Raw genomic sequence first — 22,048 nt, 5'->3', positions numbered from 1 at the left:
CAATAAAACATAAAAATTGTATAAAATAAGATACAGTCCAAACATTATAAGTCCATAAAACCGAGATTATGAACAGTTAATTAATTCACAACATACCCACTAAAATCAGTATTAGCTAGGAGCAGCATTGGCCCGTATTTTCCTTGCAGCCAAGGCAAATAGAGCCATTCCATTGGATATATCGGCATTGGCATCGGCTAGCAAAAATATAATCTTCTCTGGGACTGAGTAAAAGCTTAAAACTGATAAAGTACCAGATAAAAATTTTGACCTAGGTTGGGAGTACAATGAGCAATCAAAAATGTAATGGGAGAGATCCTCAATAGCAGAAGAGCCACAAATACATAAACGCTGTGCGTGATTATGCAGTAGCCAAAGTTAGTTTGCTCTGGGGCCACCCTTCCTGAGCTAAGACAAAAATGTGTGAGCTGGAGGCTAAAAAAACCGTGAGCTGGCTCACATTAACTCAGCTTAGAGGGAACACTGGTGTGCTGCAGAGCATGGACAAACACAAAACCAACACAAAACCATGTGGCTTCTATGTGCATTATCTGCAAGGCAGGAGTCAGGTGTACTAATTGAGCAGGGAATAGAAAACAATGACCCTCAGGTGCAAAAGAAAGGCATTATCATAATACATTTCAGGCATCACTGCAGAACAACAGATCCCCCCCCCACCATGCCTTATTTGCTAAGGCCGGCTCTGAATCCGGCACAGGCGTTCAGATGATCACAGGATATGAAAAACCCACAATATGAAAAGGAGCCTTTTGGTAACTTAGTCGCTCCAGAATGGCCGAACAAAGAGACTCTGGTTTTTAAAGAGGTAAGCCAGAAAAACACAGTGGGGGATGTGGATCAAGTACAGCAAATGTTTGTCTTGTCATGGGGATGAAGGCAGGGATGTTGACTTTGAAGGCAAGCCCAGTAGAACGCAGCTTTCTGCTACCGCTTAGAACTAAGCGGTATGTTCAGCACAATCATAAAACATCAGTCCTTCCCAAGGAATCCTTTTCCTTAAGATTGCAAGGAGGTGTGTGTGTACACAGGAAACATTTCCCTAAATTTAAAGCGAAAAAGCACTCTACGCATGAAGAAATCTAGCTCTTCAGGGAGCAATGGTCGACCTTAAGCCTTGCGTGTAGGTACTAGAAGTGCTAGAATGATTGAAAAACAAAAAAATAGAGGCATGATGATTATTATTGCCACAGATAGGATAGCTAGACTTGCCAAGTCCCCCCCGGGGGGGGCGGGAAACCCCTGTCCCAGAGGGGTATTCCCTGCTGGCGGTGGATCGGGCCCCGGGGGGAACCTCACCCCCAAAGCACGTGACGTGCACGTCACCCGGAAGTGACACGGGCACGCTGGGGGCGGGGCCGCAGTCATCTGAGGGAAAACTCTATGTTTTTCCCTTGGATGGTCGTGGCCCCGCCCCCAGCGTGCCCGGGTGATGGGGTTGTGGCGCACGCACACAAAGCGCGTGCACGCACAGTACCGAAGCAGCGGTGGAGTCCCCCACTCCAGCGCCGCTTCTGACTTGGCAGCCTGAAACATTTGTCTTAGCATTTATACAGTTCCTTTATTGTTCACATCATGTCACACTTGCAGGAAGTGAGGACTTTTCGGTTTCAGAGCGGGATAAGGGGCTAAGTCTAAAGAAAGAGCAGAGTCAAACCTGGAAGAGGGCGGAGCAAAACCTCGGGGTAAAGTCCAAAATCCAACGAAACAGTACAAAAATCATAAAGAAAAAACAGATCTTTATTACACCCATTAAAAACAAATTCATTAGCGCACCAGTTAGAAGAAATACATCCAGTATATATGATGCCAGAATTCAGTAGGTATGTTGCCGGAATTCTTTCACACTTAAGTGTAATTCTTCTAACCCATGGTGTTTTGGTAATCTAATCAGCTATAATATCAAGACTCATCTCTGGAGAGCAGAGCTGCTTTGGGAAATTCTTGGAGATTTGGGAGTGGAGCTTGGAAATGTCAGGGTTTCGTCAGGGGAGGGACCCTCAGTACAGTATAATGCCATAACGTCCACCTTCCAAAGCAGCCATTTTCTCCAGGGGAAATGATTTCTGTCGTCTGAAGGTCAGTTGTAATTCTGGGGGATCTCCAGGTACCACCTGGAGAATGGCAATCCTAAGAGATCTGTGTGCATCCATTAGGCTTGCCAACTTCCAGCTGGTGGCTGGAGATCTCCTGGGATTACAACTGATCTCCAGGTGACAGAGATCAGTTCCCCTGGAGAACAGTTCCCCTGGAGAACATGGCTGCTTTGGTGTAGTGGTTAAGTGTGCGGACTCTAATCTGGGAGAACCGGGTTTGATTCCCCACTCCTCCACTTGCACCTGCTGATGTGACCTTGGGTCAGTCACAAGCTCTGGCACAGCTGTCCTTGAAAAAGAGCAGTTTCTGTCAGAGCTCCCTCAGCCCCACCCACCTCACAGGGTGTCTGTTGTGGGGAGGGGAAGGGAAAGGAGTTTGTAAGCCGCTCTGAGACACCTTTGGGTAGTGAAGGGCGGGGTATAAATCCAATCTCTTCTCTTCTTCTCTACTTACTGAGCAACACAATGGGACTGCTTTGGTAACTGTGACAATCATTTTTTGGGAAGGAAATAATGCAAGGTTCTTGGTTCTGTTTCATTACGGTTGTCCACAGGAAATCAGCTCGCCTATATCATCGTCAGTTCTTTGAGGCCATTGACTGACTCTACAGTCTATGAAATTGGCCGCAAGGAACCAATGGGAGCCAAACTTCAACAACCAACTGAAACCTTTACAGTCACTCCAACTGCAGAAGCCAGATCTATGCAAAATGGGCCAAGTCCGGAACACAGATGAAGGCTGCCATTTTTACATCCAATTATATAAGGACCCAGCTCCTGTTTTCATTTTCTGCCCTCCTGATTGTCAACCCCTTCTAATCTTCATCCAAGAACACTACATTAGAAGTAGCTGTGGAGAACAGATAAGGCCAATGTTTCAAATAACCAGCAGGGGGAAAAACAGTTATCAAGAAGGAAGAGTGGTTTTGCAAGGGAGCAGCAGCAGGAGAGTTGAAAGCAGAGGGGGAAAACAACAAATGAGCAGATGGAGAAGGCAGCAAACCAAGCAATGCCAAGCCAGGAAAGGAGCCAGTTCTGAGGCACATATGCTGGCTTGAATTATTCAAGGTTACGGCCTAAAAATGAACACATTATGTGATAGAGGTGTAGTGGTCGCGTCACTTCCAGGTGACGGGGTTGCGGCGCATGCACGCCCGCTCCAGGAACAAGCCGGGAGCCCCCCGCTCCAACAGCAGGTAAGACTTGGCAACCCTACATGTGACTCAGCTAAAGTTGCCAGGTCCCCCCTGGCCACCAGCTGGTGGTGGGGTTAGGGTTGCCAGATGTAGGTTGGGAAATTCCTGGAGATTTGGGGACTGAGCCTGGGGATTACAGGGACCCCAGTGGGGTTATTGGGTTGTTGGGATTTGTTGGGATTTGCAAATTCTCTCTTTGTAGCCATGAAAGAATTAACTGTTTGTTAACGTGTGCTGATGTCCTAGCTAGTTAGCTTAGGGACCCAATGCTAGAGCCTGCATGTATTTGCCACCAGAGCAAAGTGACAAAATGCATAATTAGTTAGCATTTGGATTCTCCAGTTGGGTAATCAATACTTTGGGGATGGGCTAGACACTAAGCACTGCATTTCAGATTATTGCTCTTAGTTCTTCTCCTCTAGTTCGTCCTCACATGAGGTTTATAAAAGCCAGAGTAAAGATGTAGCTTAGAGATTCATACAAGGACTCGTGGGCACTCCATGAAATTGCTGAGCAGTCGGGTTAGAACGGATAAAAGGAAGAACTTCTTCACCCAAAGAGTGATTAACACATGGAATTCACTGCCACAGGAGGTGGAGGCGGCTACAAGCATGGACGGCTTCAAAGGGGAATTAGATAAGCATATGGAGCAGAAGTCCATCAGTGGCTATTAGCCACAAGGTATAGATAGGAACTCTCAGGCTGGGGCAAGTGATGCTCTGTCTTCTTGGTGCTGGGGGGGGGGTCAACAGTGGGAGGGCTTCTAGTGTCCTGTCCCCACTGGTGGACCTCCTGATGGCACCTGGTATTTTTGGCCACTGTGTGACAGAGTGTGGGACTCGATGGGCCATTGCCCTGATCCAACACTGGCTTCTCTCATGTTCTTATCAACAGCTAGTGAGAATATTTATTCTCATTTTTTTCTTTCTTTAATCTCCCAGTAAACCCTTCCCTCACTAGCAGGCACAAGTTCCCGTTTGAAAAGTTAATACATTTGTGTCGCTGCATATTCTTTATCTCTGCTACTCCGCATATCTAACAGGGGTACATTGCCCCAGAGTCCAACCTCCAAAGCCTCCGTTTTCTCCAGGGGAACTGACCTCTGTAGTCTGGAGAGGAGCTGTAATTCCAAGGGATCCCCAGGTCCCACCTGCAGGCTGGCCTCCCTAAGTAACTCTGTCCAGCGTTCTCCCTGCTCGGGGTTGCCAGCTCTGGGTTGGGAAATTCCTGGTGATTTGGGGGCTTAGGGTTGCCAAGTATAGCTTACCTCCGCAGCGGGGGACTCCCGGGTGGATCCCGGAGCGCGCGCACCGCACGCACGTCACCAGAAAGTGATGTTATGATGCTGGGCACGCTGGGGGCGGGGCCACGACCATTTGAGGGGAAACCATAGAGTTTCCCCTCGGATGGTCATGGCCCTGCCCCCAGCATGCCCGGCGTTATAACATCACTTCCTGGTGACACGCACACCGGGGTGGGGTTCCCCCCGGGGCCCGATTCTGCGGCAGCGGAAATCGGCCCTCCAAAGCGGGGGTTTACCCGCCCCCCGCCCCCACTTGGCAGCCCTATGGGGGCTGGACCCTGGGGAGGGCGGGGTTTGGGGAGGGGAAGGACTTCAGCAGGTTACAATGACATGGAGACCAATTTCCAAAGGAGCCATTTTTCTCCAGGGCAACTGATCTCTGTCACCAGGAGATCGGTTGTCATCGCCTGGAGGTTGGCAACCCTACAACACGCTTGTGCTGAGAAAGGCCTTGATTCAGCAATGACCCAGTAACGGCCTTCCTGATGCAATGCATGAAACAGCTATCAGAATTGCTCATTTAAACCAGTTTTTTTGCAGTTCTGGAAGCTCCGCCATCAACAGCATTGTTCTGGTTGTTGAATAAGACCGTTTGACAAAAGAAAAACAAACAAAGAAAAACGTTCCGGGTACATCGTGCAGGAAACGGTTCCACAACACAGTGCAGGTAGGTGTGAGAAACAGAAAGAAAGAACCAGGAAAACAGGCAAACAAAAGGGAAGTTTCTGGTAATATCAGTGAGGAAACGGGTCTGTGTTTGAGCGAAGACGCGGATGACAAACAGGAAGAAAGCGTCACAAATCATGGAAACGTCCTGTTCCGAATATTCTTAGTGAAGAAAAGAAACGTATTTATTATTCTTAGTGAATACAGATGACAAAGGGGAAAAAGAGGTGCCTTCCTCGGTAAAGTTGCCACCTTCCATGTGTCACCTGGAGGCCTCTCACGATTACACTTGGTCACTAGACAAATAAGATCAGTTCCCCCTGGAGAATATGGCTGGTTTGGTGTCGTGGTTAAGTGCGTGGACTCTAGTCTGGGAGAACCGGGTTTGATTCCCCACTCCTCCACTGCACCTGGCTGGATGACCTTGGGCAAGCCGTAGTTCTGATAAGAGCTGTCCTTGAAAAAGAGCCGTTTCTGTCAGAGCTCTCTCAGCCCCACCTCCCTCACAGGGTGTCTGTTGTGGGGAAGGGAAGGGAAAGGAGTTTGTCAGCCGCTCTGAGACACCTTTGGGTTGTGAAGGGCGGGGGTATAAATCCAATCTCTTCTTCTTCTTCTTCTTTGGAGGAGAGGAGAACAAAGTAAGCCTTTTTGGGTCCCCATTTGGGGGAAAGGCAGGGTACAAATGAATTAATTTCCCCCACAGCAATGACTGGTGACGGGAAGTAGGGGGAGGGTACGTACCAACCACTTTTGGGAGAGGGAAACATCTGACACATGAAACTGCCTTATAGAGAACCAGACCCTTGGTCCATCGAAGTCAATATTGTCTACTCAGACTGGCAGCGGCTCTCCAGGGTCTCAGGCAGAGGTCTTTCACATCACCTACTGCCTGGTCCTTTGAATTGGAGATGCCGGGGATTGAACCTGTGACCATCTGCATGCCAAGCAGAGGGTCTTTCACTGAGCCACGGCCCCTTTTTACAGCTCTCCAGGGTCTCAGACCACCTCCTGCCTGGTCCTTTTAGCTGGAGCTGCCGGGGATTGAACCTGGGACCATCCGCATGCCAAGCAGAGGCTCTGCCACTGAGCCACAACCCCTCTTTACAGCTCTCCAGGGTCTCAGACCACCTCCTGCCTGGTCCTTTTAGCTGGAGCTGCCGGGGATTGAACCTGGGACCATCCGCATGCCAAGCAGAGGCTCTGCCACTGAGCCACAACCCCTCTTTACAGCTCTCCAGGGTCTCAGACCACCTCCTGCCTGGTCCTTTTTAACTGAAGATGCCGAAGTTCGAACCTGGGACCTTCTGCATGCCAAGCAGAGGCTCTACCACTGAGCCACGGCCCCTCTTTACAGCTCTCCAGGGTCTCAGGCTGAGGTCTTTCCCATCACCTCCTTCCTGGTCCTTTTAGCTGGAGCTGCCGGGGATTGAACCTGGGACCTTCCGCATGCCAAGCAGAGGCTCTACCATTCTCAAGAAAGCACAGAATCTTCAGGAGGCTCCTATGTTTCCAACACCCTTTCCCACCCCGCTTTGGTTGCTCCTCCAAGATGGGTGCTTTGCAGCTGCAGTTCTGACATCTAGGAAGCTGCTCTTCTGGATCAGATCTGACCTGACTGTTTAGTCATATTCTGCATGTACGAGCCAGATGAACTGGCTCATAATAATAATTTAAAAATCCTGAGCTTTAGAAGGATGACACAAGCATCTAATTAAACTTTTTTTTTTTTTAAAGCAACATCCTCCCGAAGCAAGTGCACCTGGCTCAGTTTAGCATATGGTGTAGAACTGCCAACCATCCAGGGGGTCGGGAGGGTTGCCAGATCCAGGTTGGGACACTCCTGGAGATTTGGGGGTGGAGCCTGGGGAGGACGGGGACCAGTGTTCCCTCTAAGCTGAGTTAGTGTGAGCTAGCTCACAGTCTTTCAGCCTCCGGCTCACACATTTTTGTCTTAGCGCAGGAAGGAGGGCTCCAGAGCAAACTGATTTGTGCAGTAGCCAAATCACCTGCTCACAACTTTAATGCCGGTAGTTCAAAAAGTAGAATTTTTGCTCACAGGACTCTACAGCTTAGAGGGAACATTGATGGGGACCTCAGTGGGGTACAATGCCACAGAGCCCAACCCTCCGGGGAACTGATCTCTTAGTCTGGAGATGAGCTGTAATTCCAGGGGATACCCGGGTCCCACCTGGAGGCTGGCATCACCTGTAGTCCTGCCTGCGTGCCTTTTAGCAACAGCCTTACAGAAATTTAGTAAGTGGCGCTTCTTTGGCAGGGCAGAAACCCAGGGATAGAAGGGTTTCAACTGCTACTTTTCCAAATGTCAGCTAGCAACTTGGACGTAGTGACTCCTTCCGTTGGTGGTGAAGAAGGGAGCTCTTTCTTCCGCTGGTATTTTTTGTTTTTGGATTGTGGCTCCAAAGCAAACAAAGACAAAAATTCCTTAGGTGCAGACGCCGGTCTCCGCACCTACTGCTTTGGCTGCCAACCTGTGAGAGGCAGCTTTGAATTTTAGGGCAAAGTTTGGACGCAGAGTGTGGGGATGAGCACAGAAGACAGAAATACTGGAGTTTCGTTCCCTGCCTTGGTTTCGTTTTTGCTTGGGAAATGCATCCACTTTTTTTTTTAATCACACCTTAGTCTGTTGGATATCTTTGCACTGCATTCTTTTAAATGTTTTGTAATCTGCCTTGAGTCCCGGTGAGGAAGGCTGATAAAGAAATGCACACATTTTGCTTTATCTACCCACTGGGCCAGGCTTACCAGGCTGCCAACAGCAAGAGAGGGGGGGGGCTGTCATATTTGGTAGTAGATACGTAGGGTTGTCCTCCTCCTAATGGGGGCAGGGGTTCCCCTGATTTCGGGCCTCCTTATCCAGAACTCCGCCCCCGAAGAGCTCTCTGGTGCCCGACGTGCCAGGCGCAATGACGTCACCTGTAGGTGACATCCTCATGCCGGGCATGTTGGGCAGGGGATGTTCTAGCATTTGGCCAAAAACTCTACAGTGACCATAGAGTTTTTGGCAGAACACTAAAGCATCCCTCCATGATGTGCCTAGCACAATGTCCCTTCCGGGTTACATCACTGCACAGCACTGGGCACATTGGGCACCATAGAGCTGTTTGGCGGTGGGGCTATAGATAGGGTTGCCAAACTCCGGTGGGACCTGGACATTTCCTGGACTTACAACTGATCTCCAGAACACAGAGATCAGCTCATCAGGAGAAGTAGTAGTATCCTAATAGCAGCTGAATGCAGTCCCCCCCCTGCTCTGCCATACCAGCAATCACCTCATTCTTTGGCACGTGCAGGTTAGGATTCAGAACTGCTTTGAAAGATCCACCTAATCCAATCACCTGCTTACTACAACAGTCAGCCAGAGGCCTCTGGGCACTCTCAAACAGGACATGAAAATGACAATTCTTGAGCAATGCTGCTCACAGGGTCTCCATATACAGAATGAATGAATAATAAGAGAAAAGAAAAGGCACCGGCCAACAACTCTAGTTACAGGGTTCTTCCACGTGTCTGCCCTGCTGTGCATTTTTACATTTGTGGAATCAGTTTATTTTCTTCTGTATGTGGCTTAAATAATGAGGATTTTCAAAGGAGGGTGCTGTCGCCATTGGTGTCATTATTGGTGATGTCATAGCCACCCCCATTATTTTTAAAAAATGACCCTAAAATATTGATGTAACACTGTAGTGCTGTGATGAAAGTTAAAGCGAGTTCTCTGAATTACCAGTGTTTTTTTAAAGTAAATCTCTATCCATATCTCCAACAGGGAAGAGACTAGAGACTTACTTTCTTTAAAAAATAAAAGCTGATACTTCAGAGAACCTGTTTAAGCTGCCATTACAACACTACAGCATTATATTGATATTTTAGGACCTTTAAAAATTGAAATCACTCATTTTGCAGGGAGAGGGAGTGGGTTAGCAATAACGAGCGTCCAGCCATTGACAAGTGTGATGGAAGTGGGTGGAACAAAAAACAACCACACAATAGAAACACTGCACACTAGGAAAAAGGCAACTCGAAACTGGCTTGCAGAAAAACATCGGGGTAAAAGTGGTCTCAAAATAGCTGGGAAGACCCCAAGAGAAAAACAAACAAACAAATGAAGTGAAAACTAAAGGCACAGAAATGCATATGGAAATCAGGGGAAGTACATGGCTAGAACCAACCAAGGGAAAAAAAACCCATGCGGAAAAGGCCATATCTTATTGAAGGCAAACACCAGCCACACTGTCATTTCCATGCTAAATTCCTTCCGAGGTGGTATCACAGCAACACGGCAGAGTCTATAAAAGCCTCCCATGCTTGACTTCTGCCAGACTGGCCATCCCGGTTGCACATGAGAGCACACTGTTAATTAAACTGACTGAGGTGGCAGCTGCCCTCGAATAGGGGCTGCTCCCCGGGAAGCAGAGGGAGGTGTTGGCAATTAAGGCACAGGGCGTTGCCGGCAGGCACGGGACAGGTGTGGCTCTACAAATATACCAGTATGTCAACTCAGAAGTCTGCTGGTGTCCAGGCTGAGAGATGTGGAGACAACCAAGCTAGAATCCCAGGCTGCTTGCAGATGGGGCCATCATGCAAATGCACTGTCCACCATGGCGGCGGCAGTAAAAGGGGTGAAAGCAGACTGGAATGGCAGTCCACACAGCTCTGCTCCTATTTATTTATTTATTTATTATTCACATTTCTATCCCGCCCTCCCCGGAGGCTCAGGGCGGCTTACAAGGCATATTTGCCAGATAAAACAATAACAATACAAAATATTAAGTTACATCCTCATTAAAACAATTTTGGTGCTCCTCTCAGCTACTTTCCAAATTCCAAGCTCCTACACTGCTCTTCACTGCTGCCCCCCCCCCAACTCCTTTTCCTTTTCTTCTTTCATGCCTGAGCAAAACCTCAGATGCAAAGGGAAATCTCCTGAAACAGACCCCTGAAACAGCAGCAGAGAAGAACTTGTCAGTCCTCTTCCCTGGGAGGGACCTCAAAGAGCCACTATAGAAGCAGAGGCTGAAGAAAAGCTTCAGACTTGGCCAAGCAACTGGTAGCTTACAGGCCTATACTCCAGATGCGTGAGGGTGGAGGAAGGTGTTGTCAAGTCGCAGCCGACTTACAACAACCCTGTAGGTTTTCAAGGTGAGGGTCGAACTGAGGTGGTTTGCCATTGGCTGCCTCTGTGTAGCGACCCCAAATTTCCTTGACTTCCCACCCAAGCACTAACCATAGGGATGCCAGCCTCCAGTTTGGTGTTGTGGTTAAGAGTGGCAGACTCTAATCTGGGAGAACTAGGTTTGATTCCCCCAGTCCTCCACATGCAGCCAGTTGGATGACCTTGGGTCACTTACAGTTCCCTCAGAGCTATTCTCTCAAGAGCAGTTCTCTCAGAGCTCTCTCTGGCCCGCCTACCTCACAGGGTGCCTGTTGTGGGGAGGGGAAGGGAAAGGTGATTGTAAGCCGCTCTGAGACTCCGAGTGAAGGGTGGGGTATAAATCCAATCTCTTCCCTTCGTTTCTTCAGGTGGGACCTGGGGATCCTCCCAGGGCTATTTTTGGGCAGGAACGCACAGGAACGGAGTTGGCCACGCCCAGCAGGAACTCATTAGCATAATAGGCCACACCCAACAGCAGAAACTCATTAGGATTGGCTACATTAGGGGTGTGTGGCCTAACATGCAAAGGAGTTCTTGCTACAAAAAGGCCCTGGGTTTTGACAACAAACAAGGTAAACAGAATAACAAGCAAAAGGTGGGTGTGGCTGGATAACCACACTTCTGGTAACATGTGGGTTATGAGCTAATGAGCTGTGCTGTCAGGGGTGTGGCCCAATATGCTAATGAGTTCCTGCTGTTGGGTGTGGCCTATTATGCTAATGAGTTCCTGCTGGGCTTTTTCTACAAAAAGAGCCCTGGATCCTCCAGAATTACAGCTCATCTCCAGAGGACAGAGCTCAGTTTCCCTGGAGAAAATGGACGCTTTGGAGGGTGGATTCTGTGGCATTGTACCCCTCTGAGGTCCCTATCCTCCCCAGGGAGCACCGCCAAAACTCCAGGATCTTCTCAATCTGGATCTGACAATCCTACCCCCCCCCATACCCCTCCGGTGGATAGGAGGTGACCTGCCAACCAGGTCTAGATGAATACAGCACGGAACAAAGTGAAAACGATAGATGTTTTGGAAAGCAGCCAACCTGCCGGTTGTGGTTCTGTCTGCTTAGGTGCTCAGCTGGGGATGGAACTGAATGAGACCAGCCAATGAAATGTCGCTCGGGCAGCTGCTGCCGGGTGCATTATGCTTACCTATTGACAACCATTGTCATCGCCGGGCGCAGGGACAAAGGCCGACTGCCTCATTTATTCATTATTTATAGCATTTTTTTCCTTAACCTCCCCCCTTTCCTAAAAAGCCCACAGCGCGAAAACCGTTAACCTACGGAGGCTCCACAGACTCACGACAGACAACCAGTAAAACCGTTACTGGCCAAAATGGAGGACAGGAGAACCGTGAATGTTGCCCTCACGGAAGAGAGTGTGAGGGAAATACAATGGATAAACAGGCCTTTCTAAGTTCAGTTAGGAGAAACAGGGACATACACATGCACTTCTGTGTTGTGGCTACACACGTCAGTTGTATGCTGAGGAGGAGGTGTTTGTGTGTGTTGAACGGCTGACACTATGTGCAGCTGGCTTGTCTCTGACCCTTTTCACACTGCCATTCTAAACCGGATGTTATTCGTTGTTGGCTCGATTTCGTGTCAAGCGATACAGGGATGGGGGGTTTCATACAGCAAATTTTCTTCTGTTAATGAGCCGTCTCTGAAGTGCCATGGTCATTTCAAACAGTGCACCTTTCCCCCCCTGCCCCCTTTCACTGCATGATCTCTGTTAGATCGCCGCTAACAAAGATCCGGAGAGTGATTTCAACAAAAGTGATCAGCTTTATTGTAGGTACGAACAAGTGCTTGAAAGAAGTCATAACCAGAACAACTTAACATTGGGAGCTAGGCTCCTTTTAAACATTCCCAGGCTAATGTAGCCACGCCTATTTACAATAAACAACCAATGAGGTTGTGCGGATAACGTCCAATGAGAGTTCTTCCCTCGCAGGGAATCGGTGCCGTTCTGATTGGTCGCTGTTGTGGAGCGACCAATAGTAAGTTAGCTCGGAGGAGCCTTCCTCTGGCTCGAAGCTTAACATGGAGAGTCATGCGGCGATTCACGTAAGCGTTTTTGAATACACCACAATCTCCCTTGGACTTTTTTGTCAATGGAGTCAAGGCATCTCACCGGTTCCGCAATAACACTAAAGTCAGCTCAGAACAATACAAGAGTACCCAGCTCGCAGGCTGGTTTATATGTGCACAAACCCCGCTCCCCATTTACAGTGGTCGAGAGTTCCATAGGCTCTTGGCCAGGAGCCTAGCCTGCCGATAGGTGCTGGCTAGGATCCGCTTGTCCCATTGTTACTGAGAGCGAAGCTCGGTCGCTTCGCCTGACCGCGTGGCGAAATGGCCGCGCACGTGGTCTGAGATGGATACATTACACCCCTCCCCCCTTGGTCCAAAAGACACCCACACACATAACCCTGCAAGTAGGAAGGGTCTTTACAAGTTCTCGTGGAGCGGTGAGGTGCGGGAACCGGGGTGGAAAGTGACACCGGAGCACTCAGCTGCGAGATGGGCGGTGTTGCCGGTTGGAGTGCAGGTAGCGCTGTTTCTCGGGGCCCGGTCGTGTGGTTGGCAGGGGCCCCGACGGAAACCTCACTTTGCTGGGCCAGGTCATCCAGTAGCTGGGGCGGAGTGGGAATCTCCGGGGTGTCTGGGTCCTTGCAGTCCTCGGGGTCATGTGGCAGTACCCGTCGCCGCAGCTGGTCGATGTGGCGGTGAAGTATCTGGCTGTCTTCACTGGAGACGTCGTAGGATCTGGGTCCCCGGACTCTCACCACCTGGGCCGGAATCCATGGCGGGCCTTGCGTATAGTTCCGGGCGTAGATCGGGCCCTCAGGAAAAAACCCTCTGGCCACCTCAGGTGACTCCGTGGCCGGTTCCTCTTCCGGCGCTCAATCTGGATGGAGGCAGTCCAGCTGGGTCGTCAGGCGCCGTCCTAACAGGTGCTCCGCTGGGCTGTGTCCCATCGCGGTGTGGGGTGTCGTTCTCTGGCCAAAGAGGAATGCGGCCAGCTTGTAGTTCCAGTCCTTGCTGTCCAAGCGGCAGAGCACCTCCTTGATCGTCCAAACCAAGCGAGTCTCCTCTTGCTGACTGGCTTCTTTTTCTGCCAGGTCTGATCCATCCTGCCCTATGAAAGAACCTCCACCTGGAAATCTGCCCCGCAGACGCCTGGTCAACTGCCGCAGGACAGCCCCTCCCCCTCCACAGTAGGCTCGGAGCAAAGTGGGGCTCCCCGCAATGCCTCCAGTAGAGGAGTGTTCTGAAGGCGGGTGGGCACTTTCGTCCGCGTTCTCTTACCTGAAGGCGGGTGGGCACTTTCGTCCGGGTTCTCTTACCTCACTCCCTGGCACTGTGTGTTCCCTCTTCACCTCGCCTGGGCTGGAGTAGACGTGCCTGGCCGAGCCCAGAGCCCACCTCCCCCAGCACTGCCTCTTCTGGAGCAGACTGGCCGGAAGGGGGGAGACACTCACAAGCTTGGCAATTTTACTGTGACCCCCTCTTCATTGGATAATCAGTGCTATACTGCCTCTGTCCATGGAAGCTCCACTGAGCGTTCACGGATAACAGTTGCTATCTGGACGGTGCCTGAAGCCTCGACGCATGATACAAGCGGTTCGGGGAGGGATGTGTGATCATCTCAACCCGCAAAAAAAAATCCCCAATCAAAAATATAGCGGGAACAAATCGCTATAGGCTTGCCATGTGACCACAGCCTTTGCTAACCCGATGCAAACAGATTTGTATGGACAAGTAAATAAATCCCGCTAGCAGCTGGTTACTAAAACGGTTTGGTTTGAAATGACAGAAAAAAATCCATTAGCAACCACTAACTAAAATGGAATACACAGGCAGTTTGAAAAGGGTGAGTGTGTGGGTAGAAGGGGTACTGTTTGGCAGTGAATGGGCAATCTGTGTGCGTGGTCTGGTGAGTTTGTGAATGGGATATTTGACTAAGTGGAATTATAGTGAAACGATGACTCAAAAGGCAAGAAACATCTTTTCATTCAGAATGCTGATAAAAAGACATAAATTTAGCTGATGAATGGTTTCATGGGCGGGGGTGGACAAGGGTGTAGACTTTCCAATTTCCCGGGGGGGGCTGGGGCTGGGCCAGAGGCATTGCTTTGCTAGGAGCAAGGGTGGCTCCCGGGGGAGGCTGAGTACCTTCCTGAAAATTTCGGCGGGGGCTGAAGCCCCACCGCCCCCACGAAGATTACGCCTATGGGGGTGGATAGCCGCATGGTGGAAGTGACGAGTGAGAAAGAGAAAAGAGACCACTTTCACACACAGTGCATAACGCACTTTTCAATCCACTTTCAGTGCCCTTCGCAACTGGATTTTAATGTGTGAAATGGCAAAATCCACTTGCAAATGGTCACTGAAGTGGATTGAAACGGCATTAGTTAGCATGTGTGAAAGCACCTGCCATACATCCTGTTTACAAACACACACACACACACACACACACACTCCCAATGCACTGCCAAAACAGATCCCCTTCCACCTGTTGGAAAATTTGGTAAAAATAGTTAAATATTCAGAGTTTGCAATGGATCTTTGTTCACTGGAGAAGAGGCATTTTCTTTCAATGTAAAAAATCCTTATTTCTAAAGGGAAGGATACATGGGAAATCTACAAAACAACAAGCACTAAAGATGACATCCTTACTGTTACAAGCACAAACAGACAGACCAAATGGTTAGGAATGGAGATTCCTCTTTCTTCTTGACCCCTAGAAGGAAATCACCTGAATGCATTAACCAATGTAGGCTCCAGTTTCCCAGGCTATCTCCCCATTGGCTTTGTGCCAGGTTACCTTCCAGGTCAGTCTAAACAACAGCACACAAGGTAAGCACACAACCCTATAATGACTGAATTTAGACCTTGCAACACACACATTTCCATCACCGCCTACACACATGCAAACAGGCCACACACAAGACATGGCACCTACTCTTCAACATACAACCACTGTGTGCAGCTGCAACTCACATGAGTACACTCATCTCCACAGCACAGCCAAATGTCCCTCAACCAATGCTCCCTCTAAGCTGTGGAGTCTTGTGAGCAAAAATCCTACTTTGTGAGCAACTGGCATTAAAGCTGTGATCAAGCGATTTGGCTACTGCATAAATGAGTTTGCTCTGGAGCCCTCCTTCCTGAGCGAAGGCAAAAATGTGTGAGCCGGAGGCTAAAGAACTGTGAGCTATCTCACACTAACTCAGCTTAGAGGGAACACTGCCCTCAACGCACACAAATGGGCAACTTAAATTAAATTCAGATATCGGTACCCAATTGAAGAAGACAGACTTAACAGTTCTTCTGCTGGGGGGGGGGGACGGGGACCACCCTGGAAGGGACTCCCCTTCCACCCTTCTCCCAGCTGTGGCTCGCAATGGCCGGGAGAAAGGGAAGGGGGACACCTGAGAAGGGTTAAAAGGCAGCCAGCCATTTAACCCATCGGTTTCACTTCCTCCCGCTTCGAAGGGGGGGAGCAAAACTGAGGGGTTTAGTGGCTCGCAGCCATTTAAATCTAACAGCTGACCAGGTCTGCCGGCCAGCTGTTAGGTTTAAATGGCTGGCAGAGAAGAAGAAGAGGAAGAGGAGGAGGAAGAGGAGGAGGAGATTGGATTTATACCCTGCCCTTCACTACCCGAAGGTGGTTTATGATCTCCTCCCCCTTCCCCACCCCACAACAGACACCCTGTGAGGTAAAAGAAGAAGAAGAAGAGATTGGATTTATACCCCGCCCTTGACTACCCAGAGGAGTCTCAGAGCGGCTTACCATCTCCTTTCCCTTCCCCTCCCCACAACAGACACCCTGTGAGGTAGGAGGAGAAGAAGAAGAAGAGATTGGATTTATACCCCGCCCTTCATTACCCAGAGGAGTCTCAGAGCGGCTTACAAACTCCTTTCCCTTCCCCTCCCCACAACAGACACCCTGTGAGGTAGGTGGGGCTGAAAGAGCTCTTGACAGAAACTGCTCTTTTTCAAGAACCACTTAACCACTACACCAAACTGGTTGGTTTCGCTTCCCCCCTTTCTGGTTACCTTTCTCATGCAGGGCTGTGTTTTTCTCCCCTTTTTTGGTTTTATTCAGATCACTTGGGTGCTAACACTGGCAGAAAGGCGAGATACTGCTGTAATAATAGTAATAGTAATAATAAACTACTACTACTACTACTACTACTACTACTACTACTACTACTACTACTACGATATGTCTGCAATTCCCAAGAACGTGGCTGGATTCCGAATTGCAGAATGCCACCTACCAGTCAAATATCTGACTGTGAGAATTATCAACAACAACAATCACAATAAATGATTAAGGTATCTCTTTTTAACTATTGAGCATCCTATGGGGCAGGGGCTGGGAAAACAGGATTGTGGGGAAAAGGTTTCAACCTTTTTCTCCCTGAGGGAAACACTACCATCTTTCAAGCCGAAATTAGCTTCATAGTGTGGTGGGGGTGGGATGTTTGAGTATCTTTTGCCCCGGCAGAGCTAACTACAGCTTTGAAGATGCACAGATGGGAGGGCGGTATTCCGATTAGGGAAACAGTGGACAAGGAGAAGCGTTCAGTACCCCCTTTCGCCAGTGCCGTTTTCTCAGTCTTCAAATAAGAAGAAGAGATGGTTTTCATACCGCGCTTTTCTCTACCTGAAGGAGTCTCGGAGAGGCTTACCATCGCCTTCCCTTCTTCTCCCCACAACAGACACCCTGTGAAGTAGGCGGGGCTGAGAGAGTTCAGAGAGAACTGAGACTGGCCCAAGGTCACCCAGCAGGCTTCATGAGGAGGAGGAGGGGTGAGTCAAACCCGGTTCTCCAGAGCGGAGTCCGCTGATCTTAACCACTACACCACACTGGCAGCTGCATGGGGCTACTCAGGGCTATTTTGGGGCAGGAACGCACAGGAACGGAGTTCCGGCTGGCTCCCGAGTTGGCCACACCCAGCAGGCTCATTAGCATAATAGGCCACACCCAACAGCAGGAACTCATTAGGATTGGCTACATTAGGGGGTGTGTGGCCTAACATGCAAAGGAGTTCCTGCCACAAAAAGAGCCCTGGTTTGACAACAAACAAGGTAAAGAGAATAAGAAGCAAAAGGTGGGTGTGGCTGGATGACCACACTTCTGGTAACATGGGGGTGCGGCCTAATATGCTAATGAGTGGTGCAGTCAGGGGGCATGGCCTAATATGCTAATGAGTTTCTTCTGCTGGGTGTGGCCTCTTATGCTAATGAGTTCCTGCTGGACTTTTTCTACAAAAAAAGACCTGGGGCTACTTATGAGCAATTAACAAGGATTACGTTCATTAACAAGTGCGTGTATGGAGCTAGGATGGCCAGGTCCCTCCTGGCCACTGGCAGGGGATTGAGGGGGGGGGGGTAGGGTTGTCAGATCCAGGTTGAGAAACTCCAGGAGATTTGGGGATGGAGCCTGGGGAGGGGCTTCAGTCGGGTACAATGCCACAGAGCCCAGCCTCCAAAACATCAATTTTTCTCCAGGGGGAACTGATCTCTGTAGTCTGCAGGGGTCCTTTCCTGCAGGAGCGGAGCTCCGGCAGTAAAGAGCCCAGGGGGAGGGCACATGCAACAAGCCCCGCCCCCTGCTCCCAGCAGTCCTCAGTCAGAGCAAGAAGCACCCAGGCAGCCAGGTAAGTTGCAGAGCCCCCCCCCCCGGTCCCCCAGTCCAAAACAGTCCAGTGGCACCTTTAAGACCAGGTTTTATTCAGGTACAAGCTCTCCCTCCTCTGCGAGGGCAGATCTGCACGTCCCCCCCCCCAATAGCTAGCAATCCAAAACAGTCCAGTGGAGCCTGAACGGTGGGTGTTGCCTTCTGACACACTTCCGGTGATGTCAGGGGGTGTGGCATATGCAAATAAGTTGTGGTCATGAGTTATGCTAATGAGCTCCTGCACCTCTTTTTCTACGAAATGACCCCCGATAGTCTGGAAATGAGCTGTAATTCCAGGGGATCCCCAGGTCCCACCTGGAGGCTGGCATCCCTATATAGACCTCACAGGCTTTCTGATAATACAGCTATACAGCTGGCATGCTTCAGTCCATTAACGAGAAAAGCAAACCTGCTTCCTCTTGAAGCGGAATAGGTGAGAATGCAGAAGTATTTGAGTCATTTTATTTTAAAGCAAGAATCTACAGAATAGGGAAGGAAGGAAGGATCAGGAAATGCGCCAGAGTCTGACAACCCTGAAATTCCAAAGCCTTCTCTCAACCTCAGCGGATTTGTTGCAGTGACAGCTGACTCATTTCTAAAGAATGGGATTTCACAGGGCTCCCCTACAACAGGAATAGCTCTTGAGCCACAAGCTGACTTCATGCTCCTTCCCGGCGAGCGATAACAGAAAAGAATGTGACAGAACCTCCCTGCACAGCAAAACAGCTGATTTCACAACCGTGTAAATGGAACATTAGCGGCAAATGTCCGAAGAACAGGTCATTGGAACAGAGCATCGCGTGAATGTGCACAGATCTCATTGGCTCCTTCATGGAACTCTCTGCCAAAGAACATCAGGGCCCCGCGGGATCTGATGCAATTCCACAGGGCCTGTAAGGCACAGATGTTCCGCCGGGCTTTTGGTTGAGGGAAGCGACGGTTAAAACTGGCACCCTTTTTAACCTTTTGGCCCCGCGTTCCCTTCCCCACCCTGCTGCACGGCGAGCATGGCAGCTGGCAAAAAGGGGATCGGTCGCCCTCTGGACTGGTGGTTCTATTAGTGCTTCGTAATAATTTTATCACGTTGATCGTATTTTATCTGTTTTAATGCCGTAAATCGCCAGCGTCCACTTGCGGGGTTGGGCGATTTTATTTATTTATTTATTTATTTATTGAGATTTATACCCCGCCCTCCCTGCAGAGCGGCCTTCAGAAATCTAATAAATAATAATAAAATAATAATAATATGCATGTTAAAATAACAGCAGAATAAAAAGTAGAGACATCACCCTGCCAAGAAAGGTCCATATGGTCAAAGCAATGGTATTCCCAGTAGTACTGTATGGCTGCAAGAGTTGGACCATAAGGAAGGTTGAGCACCGAAGAACAGATGCTTTCGAATTATGGTGCTGGAGAAGACTCTTGAAGAGTCCCTTGGGCTGCAAGGAGATCAAATCAGTCAATCCTAAAGGAAATCAACCCTCACTTGTCCCCTGGAAGGCCAGAGACTGAAGCTGAAGCTCAAAGACTTTGGCCACCAAAGGAGAAGGGAGCAGGGGTCCTTTCCTGCAGGAGCGCACAGGAGCGGAGCTCCGGCAGTAAAGAGCCCAGGGGGCGGGCACATGCAACAAGCCCCACCCCCTGCTCCCAGCAGCCCTCAGTCAGAGCAAGAAGCAGCCAGGTAAGTTGCAGAGCCAACAGGTCCAAAACAGTCCAGTGGCACCTTTAAGACCAAGTCTTATTCAGGTACAAGCTCTCCCTCCTCTGCGAGGACAGATCTGCACGTCCCCCCCCCACCAATAGCTAGCAGTCCAAAACAGTCCAGTGGAGCCTGAGCGGTGGGTGTTGCCTTCTGTCACACTTCCGGTGATGTCAGGGGGTGTGGCATATGCAAATAAGTTATGCTAATGAGTTATGCTAATGAGCTCCTGCACCTCTTTTTCTACGAAATGACCCCTGGAAGGGAGCACTCATTGGAGAAGACCCTGATGCAGGGAAAGACTGAAGGTCAAAGAAGAATCAAAGGACGAGATGGTTAGACAGTGTTATCGGGGCAACGAACATGGAATTAAGCAAACTCTGGAGGGTGGCAGAAGACAGGAGGGCCTGGCGTGATGTGGTCCACGGGGTCGCCAAGAGTCGGACTCGACTGTGCGACTGGACAACAACAAAAAGTAACATTATTCTGGTGGCAGGAGCTGCTACGGTGTTCCCCCCATCACTTCTCTTCCCCAGCCTATTTTAAAAAAATTACTCCTCTTGTGTGGCCCCGCCTCCCGTAGCAGCCATTTTGTCACTGTGCCCACCACGTGTCAGGATTCCGATGGTGCCCACAGGCTCGAAAAGGTTGGGGACCCCTGCCTTACCCTTTCCACCGAGGTTCTGCATGGGGACACACAAGTTGCCTCAAAGGGGCAACAGGGGACTACCAGGTAGGGCTGCCAACTCCAGGCTGGGAGATTCCTGGAGATTTGGGGGCAGAACCTGGGGATGGCAGGGCTTTGGAAGCGGAGGGAGCTCAGCAGGTATGTGACGCCAAAGAGTCCACCCTCCAAGGCAGCCTTTTTCTCCAAGTGAAGTGACCTCTGGAGCGGGGAAGTCCGTTGTAATTCCGGAAGATCTCCTGGTGGTTGGCGACCCCATCACCAGAGCTGTTTCTGCTCTGGAAAGGAGCATGGGGAGGAGGCAAGGGAGGTTTAAGCGCCCCTCTCCCTACATATTGCGGTCTTGGTCCAAAGCAGACCTCTGCATGTTCTTGGAAATGGGGCATGGGGAGGAGGCAGGGGAGGAAATGGAGCATGGGGAGGAGGCAGGGGAGGTTTAAGCGCCCCTCTCCCTACATATTGCGGTCTTGGTTCAAAGCAGACCTCTGCATGTTCTTGGAAATTAAGTTCCTGGCATGGAACTTGCAACGCATATCTGATAGCAATGCATCTCTGATAACGTGGACCCAGGAGGGCACGAGAAGAATGTGACGTGTAATTGGGTCCTTATCATTAGTACACTCCAAAGCCATCACCTGACGCAAACCATTACACCACTACGCTCTCTCCGGAAGGAGAGTCAGCCCTAGTTTAAGATAAGGGTATAGATTAGTTTGTCTGTCTTAATCTTCTCAAATACAATTCTTATTACCAAGAAGATGGGCTCCGTCACGAACGAAGAAGCTCCCAAGACTGCATTCCGGGAAGCCTTCCCTGCCACCAACTTTCCGCAAACTATGCAAAACTGAATAATTCAAGAGGGCCTTTCTACACAGGCAATAGGGTAGCGCTGTACAAAATGCTTCACAAAGTTACTTGGACACATCATTAAAAACTGCTGTCTACACTACTGTGTAAATTTGCTGTAAAAAAAAAAAATTAAACAATTCACAACAACATTAAACATTAAAAGCAATCCAATAATTAACAATTAAAGTGCTAGTGATGGTACTCTTTTGGTGGTAATCTTTGAATGATTCAGATGGCGTACTAAGAATTTTCATCGGCATCGGTCATTACTATAATTATTATTCTTTTACGTTATTTATAATCCACCTTTCTCTTTGGGACTCATGGCGGATTACACAGAGTGGAATCAACAAGATGGGACAGTCAATACACAATGAAATAGGATTTGGGTTACAGGATCAACCAGAAGTCTAAAAACACAGAGCTGAAGCAGAGCGTAAATGTTAACATGACGCAGTAAATGATGGAAAATTGCACAACAGGATCCTATTTATTTATTTATTTATTTTATTAAATTTATATCCCGCACCTCCCTGCCGAGGCAGGCTCGGGGCAGCTTACAATATATATATATATAGATAAGCAGAGGTCATTTCGGGGGGGATTGCGGGGGATCGCAGTTCCCCTGGGTGAGGTATGGGGGCGGGGCACATGACAAAGCCCCGCCCCCT

General features: G+C 49.5%; 1 protein-coding gene across 1 annotated transcript in view; it reads right to left on the bottom strand.

Annotated features, from left to right (window-relative positions):
- The window catches only part of LOC107117662 (guanine nucleotide exchange factor DBS-like), a gene marked incomplete at both ends in the record, with an annotated part of 237,080 nt that overhangs the window by 61,725 nt on the left and 153,307 nt on the right, over nt 1–22,048 (bottom strand). The window lies entirely within an intron of this gene.

The sequence above is a fragment of the Gekko japonicus genome, unplaced genomic scaffold (genome assembly GCF_001447785.1).
Source record: "Gekko japonicus isolate JY-2015 unplaced genomic scaffold, Gekko_japonicus_V1.1 scaffold2594, whole genome shotgun sequence".
Lineage (NCBI taxonomy): Eukaryota > Metazoa > Chordata > Lepidosauria > Squamata > Gekkonidae > Gekko > Gekko japonicus.
Note: the sequence above shows the minus strand (reverse complement) of the source record. Positions and strands in the feature narration are given on the sequence as shown.